Raw genomic sequence first — 10,865 nt, 5'->3', positions numbered from 1 at the left:
TTTTAGTCACGACTTATAACCGGATTCTCCACAGATAGGAATAGGATGATGAACGCGCCTATGCTGCTCGCGCAACACTCTCCGTCCGCCGCTGCCGCCGCTTGGCATCGTCGTCGGGCTCCATCACCCGCCATCTCGCGCCGCGCTCGCATTATCCGGCCGTCTCCATTCGCTCTGTCGGCCGCAGCGACCACGGACACGCGCACCGCCCCGGCCCCGGTCCCGGTCACGCCCGATCGCGAGGCGCCGCCGCTCCAGCTCCTCCTCCGTAGCGGGGTGCGGGCGGAGTCGCTGCCGCGGCACGTAGGGTTGGTGATCGACGGGCACGCGCGTTGGGCGCGCGCCCGGGGGCTGTCGGTGTCGGAGGGCCACGCGGTGGGGCGGCGCACGGTGGAGCGCACGGTGCGGCTGTCGCGAGCGTGGGGCATCCGCGCGCTCACCGTCTTCGCCTGCTCCCACGATAACATGACCCGCCCCATGGCATGCATCATCCATGGCTGGCTGCCAGGCTGCCGCCTACGCCGTCCATCAGCAGCTCACTTCACTTTCTGACATTTCTGTAACGTAAAGGAGCCTGACGCGCGCGGTTCTTGGAATTTCGCAGGCGGAGATTGACTTCCTCATGCAGCTGTACTAGGGGTTTATCCGTGACAACGTCGACGAGTTCTGCAGGGAGGGAATCCGGCTGCATCTCATCGGCGACTCGCCGGGACGGCCAGCGTCCTTGCTGCGCGCGGCGAGGGAAGCCTACGAGGCCACGCGGAGCAACTCGGAGATGGTCCTGATGCTGGCGATCGGCTACAGCGGGCGGCGGGACATACTGCGGGGGTGCTAAGAGCTCGCCACGGAGGTGCAGAGCGACCTGCTGAGGCCGGAGGACATCGACGAGGCGCTCATCGCCGGGAAGATGGGGACCAGCGTCGCCGGCGGCGGCGAGCTCTCCTGCCCCGACCTGGTCATATCAGGACCAGCGGCGAGCTGAGGCTGAGCAACTTCCTGCTGTGGCAGTCCGCGTTCTCGGAGCTCTTCTTCTCTGACGTCATGTGGCCGGATTTCGGGGAGGACGAGTACCTCCGGGCGTTGCGTTCCTACCAGACCAGACAACGGCGCTTCGGCCAACGAATTCCGCGTCCGTAAACAATAAGTGCCTGTTTGGAAGTCCGGTTTTGGAAAAATTTTACAACTCGATCTAGAAAACACTACTGTATTTGGATGAGTGATGAGCGAGCCCACTTAGTTTACCGTTGTAAGTATTAGGCTAAAACTGTGGGGGAAAAAAATATCGTGTGAGGAGGCCCGACTCCGTGCTCGCCAGTTTTGCCCTAGCGGAGGCACCGGCCGCTCGTCTGCACGAGCCTTGGCGGCGGCCAGCAGATCCAAGGGTTGATTCGTCGGCACTCGGCAGTGGCTACAAAGGCAGATGGTTTCGACTCTGATATGATATGCAGCGACACCTTCACCCCTGTGTCGTGACCCAAGTCACGTCGTCGATCGGACGACAAAGGGCTTTCAATATTGTGGGAAAGCAAAATTTATCTGGGTATGGATCCTGATAGACGAGATAATTCATTGATTGACTAATCAGGAATCAAAACGTACATATATTGGCAGCCTCTCTTCTACTACTGTATAATCATGCCGGCTTATGGAAACAGTATCCGGTCAAAATAAGGAGGAGGTTGCTACGATATGTGAATGAACTCACCTAAAATAGTAGCATGCATGCACAATGCACGGCTGTGGCGCAGGTCAAGCAGTGATAATCAGGATCCTGCTAGCTGCTAATACTAGTCTATCGGACCTAGTCGCAAGCACATACACGGCTGTGGCACTAATCAAGGAGCGATAATCAGGGATCTTGCTAATAGTAGTCTAACAGATCCGTTGTGAAATAATTTTAATTTCCATCTCAATGTATAACAGGCGGTTGATAAAGTTGGGCAAAATTTGTTTGTTCCCGAGGTTGGAATGACTTTCGATTAAGAGGATAAAGCTTATGAGATGTACAATACCTATGCCGGTAAGGTTGGATTTATAGTATTATAAAGAGCAATACAAAACACCGAGTAGATAAAACTATATATCAGATAAGGGAAAAAGGTTGTACTTGATCACAATCAATATCTTGCTAGTCCAAATAAGTTGCACAACTTGAAGTCCTAGCATTGTGACAGCTAATTGGTCAGATAAGGGAAGCCGGGATGAGTCCACCCCAGGTGTATGAGTTAATGAAAGAGTTTTATGGACGACCTGACAAAGTTCCATTCACAGAGATGGATAGCAATAATGAGATCGGGCATGAGCGCAAGAAGTACTTAGAATCCAATGATGCACAATCATTGTTCGATTACCTGAAGAATAAGCAGAAAGATGATCCTATATTTTTTTATGCTACTCAAATAGATGAGGAAGATGACCGGTTAGCTAATTTCTTCTAGGTAGATGGTCAGTCTATTATAGACTATGCATGCTTTGGTGATGTTGTATCATTTGACACCACATTTCAGACTAAGTTTGAAATGCCATTTGCTCTACTCCTTGGAATAAACCATCACAAGCGAACAATAATTTTTGGGGCTGCACTAATACTCAATGAGACTATTGAATCATTTGCTTGGCTCTTTGAGACCTTCGTAACAGCAATGTTAGGACAGCATCCCAGCATAATTTTCACTGATCAAGACGCGGCCATGGCAAGAGCAATTGCCTATGTATTGAGAATACAAGCCATTGTCTTTATTTGTGCATATCTATCTTAATGGTGCTAAACATCTAGGGCGCATAATTAAGAATTATCCTTACACATTCTTACATGATTTTAAGAGATGTGTGTATTACGAAGACAGATCAGAGCCTCTGTTCATCCAGAAGTGGCAGGAATTGTAAAATATAACCTTGAGAACAACCAATGGATGACAAACCTATATGCTTTGAGGACAAAGTGGGGGGCTGTTGTCGATGTTTGACCACCGATAGCCTGCCACGGGGGTTCGCGGGGCAGTATGTTCGGGCTTCAGCGTATGCGGAACTCGACGATGAACGCAAGAGACAGTCGATTTATCCTGGTTCGGACCCTCAATCGTAGATCGAGTAATAGCCCTACGTCCAGTCGGCGTTAGCCTTTTGCGTTGGATTGATCGTAAAGTGTTGTGTTGTCCCTAAAAGTCCCGTCTCTAGAAACCCTACCCTCCCTTATATAGTCAGGAGGTCAGAATCCTAGTCGGTTTACAATGAGAGTTCCTAGTAGGATTACAGAATAATACTACTACTAAGATTACATGGGAAGAATCCTAGTTAGACTAGATCTTCTCTCTTCCTTACGGGGTATCCTGTGGGTCCCGCATTGACAAGTCCCCGAGCACTTTATGGTTGAAATCTAGAAGCCTCGTCTTGTTCCTCCTGTCGAGTAGGAACAAGGGTTGTCCGAGTAATTTCTTGAGTGAAACCATGTAGTGCTTCTTTGGATCTTCGAGTGGTGTGTGCTTTTTTTAAAAAAGTTCATCCATCTGGGTGTAGCCCCCGAGCCTCTTGCTATTTGGAACAAGGAGCTGGAGGATCTTGTCTTGAAACTGCTCTGTTTCTTTGTTGAAGGTCAAAAAGAACTCGGATATTGCTCGGTCCGGGTTCTTTTTGTCGTAAGGTCTTGAAGTGGTCTGCCCTGAAGAAGTCTTTTCTATGACGTGCGCTTTTAAGAAAAAGTGCACTCACTGAGTGTAGCCCCCGAGCCTCTTGCTATTTGAAACAAAAAGTTGGAGGGTCTTGAATCCTTATGTTGTTTGAAAATTCATGTTCTAAAGAAGTCTTCTGAGTGATGTGCGCTTTTTTGAAGAAAAAAGTGCACTCACTGAGTGTAGCCCCCGAGCCTCTTGCTATTTGGAATAAAAAGTTGGAGGGTCTTGAATTTGAGTTGTTCAAAGAACTGAAAACTTCCCCTATTGCAGCCCCCGAGCGTTCTTCAAAAAGAACTCAGATATAGAATCTTGGCATATTCTCTGGTAGTCTACTGTTGTCAGATGTAGAGTCTGCTGCTTTCAGATGTAGAGTCTGCTGCTTTCAGATGTAGAGTCTGCTGTTGTCAGGTGTAGCTGTATGGTGGTGGTTGAGTGTAAATGCCTTTTGTTCATGGGTTGTACAATGTTGGTATATTCTCCCGAATATACTTGTTGTTGAGTACTGTTCCTTCATGCCTGAGTTCTCTTTCATTATTGAGTTCTGCCTTTTTACTGTGTCCTTTGTTAGGCTTATTCCGTTGGTGCTCTTGGTCCATGTGCACCGCTCCTTGGGTCTATAAATAGCCCCTTGGAGTGCTGTTTTGATTCATTGAGCATTCTGTTGCTTGTTCTGAAGTCTTTGTAGTCATGAATATGGTAGTTTGTGAAGTAGAGCAGCCTCCGGGCGCATTTTGTAGTTCTTGTATATCTTGTCGTAGCTGGAGGAAGTCTTGTGATAGGGATTAGGGGTAGACTAATCCCACAACAGCAATGTACCAGGAAGTACGTGGCGGTAATTGGAGGAAGTCTTGTGATGTGGGCTTCGTTCCTTCATCTGGCAGTTCTGGGTTGATCCTCGCCGGTTGTCTTGAGACTGTCCGGTGTAAATCAACACCATATCCAGCATCACATCGGACTTGGGTAGACAGATGCCTGCCGGCCTTCTCTGCTCCATGTTGTCCTGCCGTTCTGCTGATTTCTACCTTGGATGCACTGCGTCCGTCCTTTGAAGAAAACAGTATAGCCGAGTGCGGTTTGTTCTACCGAGTAGCGATTTGAAACACGTAGTCGTTCCAGAGCCTAGTTGTTTCCGGGTTCCTTTTTGCTACTGCCTGTCGTAGTTCCGAGTTCGTTGGGTCTTGTAAGATGTGTAATCCTGTATCTTTTGAAGTCATTTGTAATAGAGAGAATCTTGTCTTCTGAGTTGTCATTCTTTATTCTGCTGATGTCCTGGTTGTCCATGAGATTCCTGAGTTGTTTATGTTAGGACCGGGTTGTTATGTTCCTTGTGGGGTAACCTTCTGTTGCTTCATGGCTGATGAGTTCTTTTTGCAGCAATATGGTAACTCTACCATTTTGCTGGATGGATAAGTCCGAAATCTACCCGTTAAACTGTACCGTTGTGTGGATTTGTGTCTTCCATCATTTTAGCTGTGTCAGTAAATGGACCGTTGCGTTCTCACACTGTGTTTTAACGGGCCTGGTGGGCCATGCTTTACTGCTGTAAAATCTATTTAAAGGCCTTTTGTCTTCTTCTTCTTTACTGCTCCGCCTTTGCCTTAAAACCCTAGTTTTCAGAAATCCACCGCCGCCATTGTTGCCGTCGTCTGAGCGCCGCCGTCTGAGCCTCATCTTTCCCTAGTGCCTTTTTGCTTCCGCTGGTACATGGGTAGGAAGAAAGCCGCGAGCAAGTCCCAGGCGACCTTTGTCGATGAGGAAGCATCGCTCTCCATTATTGAAAATCAGGAATTCATGGCGATGAGGGCTGCTTAGAAGATCTGGCCGGCTCCAACAACAACTGAAGATCAGCTTCGTGAGCTCATTAGCGATGGTCTGCTCTAGAGCAAGGAGTTTGCTGATTGGAGAGCTCTAGGCGAGCATCAGGTCCCTGCTCTAAGTCCTGGTGAGATTATTCTTTTCGTCTCTTTTATCCGTGCCGGTGTCTGCCTTCCCGCTTCTGCCTTTCTTCACCGATTTCTTAACTATTTTGGGATTAGCCTGAACCACCTTGCTCCCAATGCTATCCTTCATCTTTCCATTTTCGTTCATCTTTGTGAAACCTTCCTTGGAATTCCTCCTTCTCTTTCTCTCTTTCGTTGCTTCTTTCGCCTGAAGCCACAACCCCGCCGTGATGACACCAATGTTCTTGGTGGCTGCGGTGTCCAGTTTCACTAGGGTCTTAAGAGCAAATTCTTTGACTATGACCTGGTTGATTCTGTGAGGGATTGGCGTGCTGACTGGTTTTATGCTGCCAACTTGATTCCTCCTCTTTCCGTTCACTCTAGATCTGGTCCCTTGGTTAATGACCGATGGGAAAAGAACCTTGTGACGACTGCTGAGTTCTAGACGATCAAGCCTTTTCTCAAGAGGATTTGCACTCTCAAACAGCAAGGCTTGACCGGCTTCGGGATTATTTCAAGTTTTCTTCGCCACCGAGTTCAACCTTTGAAGGAGCGTGAACATTATGGTTTTGAGTACTCTGGGGCGAAGGACCCTTCTCGTATGGTCCCTGCCCTTGAGTTGACCGACGAGGAGGTGCTCGAGCGTCTCCAGAAGATGCTGAAAGGAGTCAGCATCGTTCCGCTTGCTGTCCTTGAGTACAGCGCTAAGAACCCACCCCCTGCTGTGAGTTGTTCTTTTCTTTATGCGGGTACTTTTGATTCTCTTTCATTGTATCCACTTTTGCTTAATCTTCCTTGTCTTTGTTGTTTTACTCTTTTATAGGAATTGGGGCGTAATTTCACTGATCCAATTCCCCTTGATGATCTCCCTGCAAATGTGGAGGCTAGGGGTAGTTTTGCTGGGGTGTCCTTGACTAGTAAGTTTCAGACTACCATGATGCTTCTTGGTGTTTCTTCCGCATTTTCTGACGTATATGAAGAGTATGTTCCTCGTCTAGTTCCTCGAGCTCCTCGTACTTTCAGAAAGAGGGGGCGAGCGGATAGTTCTTCTTCTGCTCCATCTACGGTCAAGAAGTCTCGCCAGTCGAGTACTCGTCCAGATACTCCAGTTGTAGCTAGCATGCTCTTAGGTGAGCATATTAATACGCTCTGTCCTTTTTGCTGTTTGTTTTTATCTTTGACCGAGTACTTTTGTCCTTTTTTTAGCTGGAGCTATGGTGGCCTTAGTCTAGAGTGAGGAGGAAGAGGATGATGATGCCGCCCTCGTTACTCGTCGGTGAGTTCTTTTCTTGTTTTCCTGTTGTTGAACTCCTCTTTTTGTTTTGACTTTGGTCTTGTTTTCTTTGTAGTAAGCGGTCATCGGGTACCAGTTCTTCTAGGGCTTCGGCACCGAGTTCTTTTGTAGCTCTGGTACCAAGTTCCTCTGTAGCTCCGGTACCGAGTTCTTCTAGGGCTCTGGTACCGGCTACGCCGCTTCTGTCGCAGGGTGGCGGTGATGTTTTTGCCACTGTGGTCCCCCTGCGAGGTCTTCTGTTGGTCTTCTGAAGAAGAAGATAGCTGAGTGAGTGAATTCTGGTTTTATTTCTCTGCTTCTGTTCTCCTTTTTTCTTATTCTTTTTGACGGGTTTCCTTGTCAACTTTCTGGCCTTCTTCTTCCCTGAGCCTCCAGTCGACTTCTTGTCAAACCTCTGGCATGCCCTTGCATACTGAGTCTCAGGACTCAGAACGCACGATCGCCGAGGTGGCTGTTAGGGGGACAGAGGCCGCAACTGCTGATTTGCCGACTCCTGAGGTGACCGTGACCATGGTGGCGGGTTCATCTAAGGGATTGGCCGTGGCTTCCCAGGAGATTGCCCTGGTCGTGCCTTCTTTGCCTCGGCCGACTTCTCCCTCTCCTCTTCTTGCTTCTAGTGGTCCACCTTTGGCTGATGACGTGGTGCAGTAGTTTGATGCCACTCATCGATTGTCGGAGCTAACCGCCGTCTGGGGAAGCTTATCGACCCTTGCGACTTCTTTTGGGGAAAGGCTCCAGGTAAGTTTTTCTGCAGTTCTTTCTTTAGATGTTCATTTTTCTTCTATCCTTATGTCTTGTTTTTCTTTCTCTTTTTGCTCAGTCTTTCTCTCATGATCATACTGGCTTCTTTTTCTCATCTGAAAACGAGAAAAAGTTGTCTTCTGAGGTGAGCGCCCTGAAGGAAGAGCTTGATCTCTACCAAGCCAAGATGGAGACTGAGCGCCAAACGCACCAAAAGGAGGAGAAGGCTCTTCATACCCGGGTGGTAGAGGCAGAGAAGCAGAAGGATGCTGCGGTGGAGTCCATGAAGAACGAGTGCAAAGGTATTGAGGGTTCTGTTTGTTTCCTTTTGTATTCTGACTTCCCTTTCTGCTGACTTGTTTTTTTCTTTTGTGCTCTGATTTTCCTTTCCGCTGACTTGTTTTTGTTGCCTGGCCTAGCTCTCCGAGTTGAAAAGCAGAAGCTCTCGGAGGGTCTCGAGGAGATGAAGACACTCGTCCGCACTAACCACAACAGGGCTGAGGAGGCAATTACTTGAGCTGAAGAAGAACTCACGCTTGCTAAGTTGATTAGGCGTGGAGCTGACAGGGATCTTGTGTAGGCCCAAAAAATTGTTCAAGACTTGACTGGTAAGTTGGCGACAGCTACTGACAACTAGAATGCTTTGTGGAAGTCCTTTCGGTCAGTAGCCAACCTTCTCCGGATTCTAGCAGATGATGGTCAATCTTGGGCTCAATTTATTCCCCAAGTGCCGACTCGTTTCCAGGAGTTCATGAAGAGGTGCGCCCATCTGTGTACCAGGAATGTTCTTGCCCAGGTCCAGGTTCTTTCTCTGGAGTTTCCCTTGTCCAAGGTTGCTCATGAGGCCGAGAGTCAAGAGTATCTGGATGCTGTTGAGAAGTTGGAGCCTGAGGTTGAAGATTTAGCCAGGAAGATTATAAATAATCTTAATATTGATATTTCTTCTCCTGATGACAATGCTTGATGTAATCGACCTTTGTATTCTAGCTTATGTAATAGAATACTTATACTTCTTCTTGAATGAAGATCCTTTATCTTTGTTGATGTCTTCTTTGTCTGGATGTCTAATCCTTGTTTATTCTTTAAATGTGCTGTCCAAGTGATCAGAATTTTCTCTGAGTAGTTATTTGTTCTGACTTTCATCTGTGTTGTACAAACCACTCGGTGTATGTAGATCATTGCATTTGACAAATTTTCTTGATTTGCCGAGTACTTGTCTGGCTTTCGTCTGCGCCGTGTAAAACAACTCAATGTAGATCGTTGTCTTGACAAACTTTGTGTTCTAGCTAGTACTGAAAAGACTTAGGACCGGCGATCTCAGTTTTTTCGCTTAACTCGAGATGTGATCAGCATCTGGTGTAGCCCCCGAGCACTTCATGGTTGAGCTCTAGAAGCCTTGCCTTGTTCCTTCAGGTTTTGCCGAGCAGGTACAGGCGTTGTCCGAGTGCTTTTCTGAGCGAAACCGTGTAGCGCTTCTTGGGATCTTCTGAGTGTAGCCCCCGAGCCTCTTGCTCTTTGGCACAAGGAGCTGGAGGGTCTTGTCTTGAAATTGCTCTGATTTATGCTCAGGCTTAGTTTTAGTCGTTTTGCTTTTTGGTTCGGGTGTTAGCTTATTAGCTACCCTCATCGGCGGGCTCAAGCATCTTTTCAGCTCTTTTGCTCTCGGCCGGTATGCTCAGGCATGTTTCAGCCATTTTGTTTTTTAGTTCAGGTGTTAGCTTATTAGCTACCCTCATCGGTGGGCTCAAGCATCTTTTTAGCTCTTTTGCTCTCGGCGGTATGCTCAGGCACATTTTAGCCATTTTGCTTTTTTGTTTCGGGTGTTAGCTTATTAGCTACCCTCATCGGCGCTCTCGGCCGGTATGCTCAGGCGTGTTTCAGCCATTTTGGTTTTTTGGTTTGGGTGTCAGCTTATTAGCTACCCTCATCGACGCTCTCGACCGGTATGCTCAGGCGTGTTTCAGCCATTTTGCTTTTTGTTTCGGGTGTTAGCTTATTAGCTACCCTCATCGGCGCTCTTGACTGGTATGCTTAGTGAAGACAACTCGGAGAAAGCCATAATAAGACATACGTTGTCAAAGAACATCTTCTTTATTGACATGCTTAGTGAGAATAACTGGGGGAAAGTTACAATAAGGCATGTGTTGTTGAGAAACTTCTTCTTTATTGATAATGAGCATTGATATGCTTGATGCTTGTACATATATTCTTCCTTGAGTTGTTTTCACGCATAGAATCTTCTTAGTTGACTGATGTGCCATGTGTTGCTGACTTCTTTTCCATCCTCGGTTGTCAACTTGTATGTGCCTGGTCCGGTGACTTTTATGACAATAAATGATCCTTCCCATGGACTTAGTAGTTTATGGCGTCCATTAGTTTTTTGTATTCTTCTTAGTACCAGGTCTCCGATTTGGAGTGATCGAGGCTGGGTACTCTTGTTGTAGTGGCGTCTTAAACCATGTAGGTATCTGGCTGATTGCAGGGTAGCGTTTACTCTGACTTCTTCTGAACTGTCGAGTTTTAATCTTCTGGTGTGTTCTGCTTCTCCTTCGTCATACTGTTCTATTCTTGGTGACGTCCAGATCAAGTTGGCAGGTAGTACGGCCTCTGACCCGTAGACTAGGAAGAAAGGTGAGTATCCGGTGGCTCTGCTTATTTGAGTTCGTAGCCCCCATACTACTTTTGGTAGTTCTTCAATCCATTTGGATCCATAGTCTACTAGTTCTTCATATAGTCTTGGCTTTAGTCCAGCTAGTATGAGTCCATTAGCCCTTTCTACCTGTCCGTTGGCTTCTGGATGTGCGACTGACGTGTAATCTATGCTGAAGCCGCAGTCCTATGCCCAACTTTTGAATTCTGTAGCTGTGAAGGGAGAGCCCAAATATGTGATTATTCGATTGGGCATGCCGAATCTATGCATAATGTCTTGGATGAACTCGACTGCTTTGGCTGCGCTGTATTTTGCGAGTGGTTTGTATTCAATCCACTTGGTGAACTTGTCAATTGCTACGAAGATATACTCGAAATCGCCCTTTGCTTTCTTGAGAGGTCCTACTTGATCCAGCCCCCAGCAAGAGAAAGGCCAAGCAGGTGGGATGCAGATGAGATTATGAGCTGGCACATGAGCTTGTCTTGTGAACATTTGACAACCTTTGCATTTTCTGACAAGTTCTTCTGCGTCTTTCAAAGCGGTTGGCCAGTAGAATCCGGTGTGAAATG

At 47.4% G+C, this 10,865-nt stretch overlaps 1 pseudogene; it reads left to right on the top strand.

Annotated features, from left to right (window-relative positions):
* On the top strand, window positions 1-1,190 carry LOC136552314 (cis-prenyltransferase 4, chloroplastic-like; annotated as a pseudogene).
* The last annotated feature ends 9,675 nt before the right edge of the window (window positions 1,191-10,865 follow it).

This window comes from Miscanthus floridulus, chromosome 4, assembly GCF_019320115.1.
Source record: "Miscanthus floridulus cultivar M001 chromosome 4, ASM1932011v1, whole genome shotgun sequence".
NCBI lineage: Eukaryota > Viridiplantae > Streptophyta > Magnoliopsida > Poales > Poaceae > Miscanthus > Miscanthus floridulus.
Note: the sequence above shows the minus strand (reverse complement) of the source record. Positions and strands in the feature narration are given on the sequence as shown.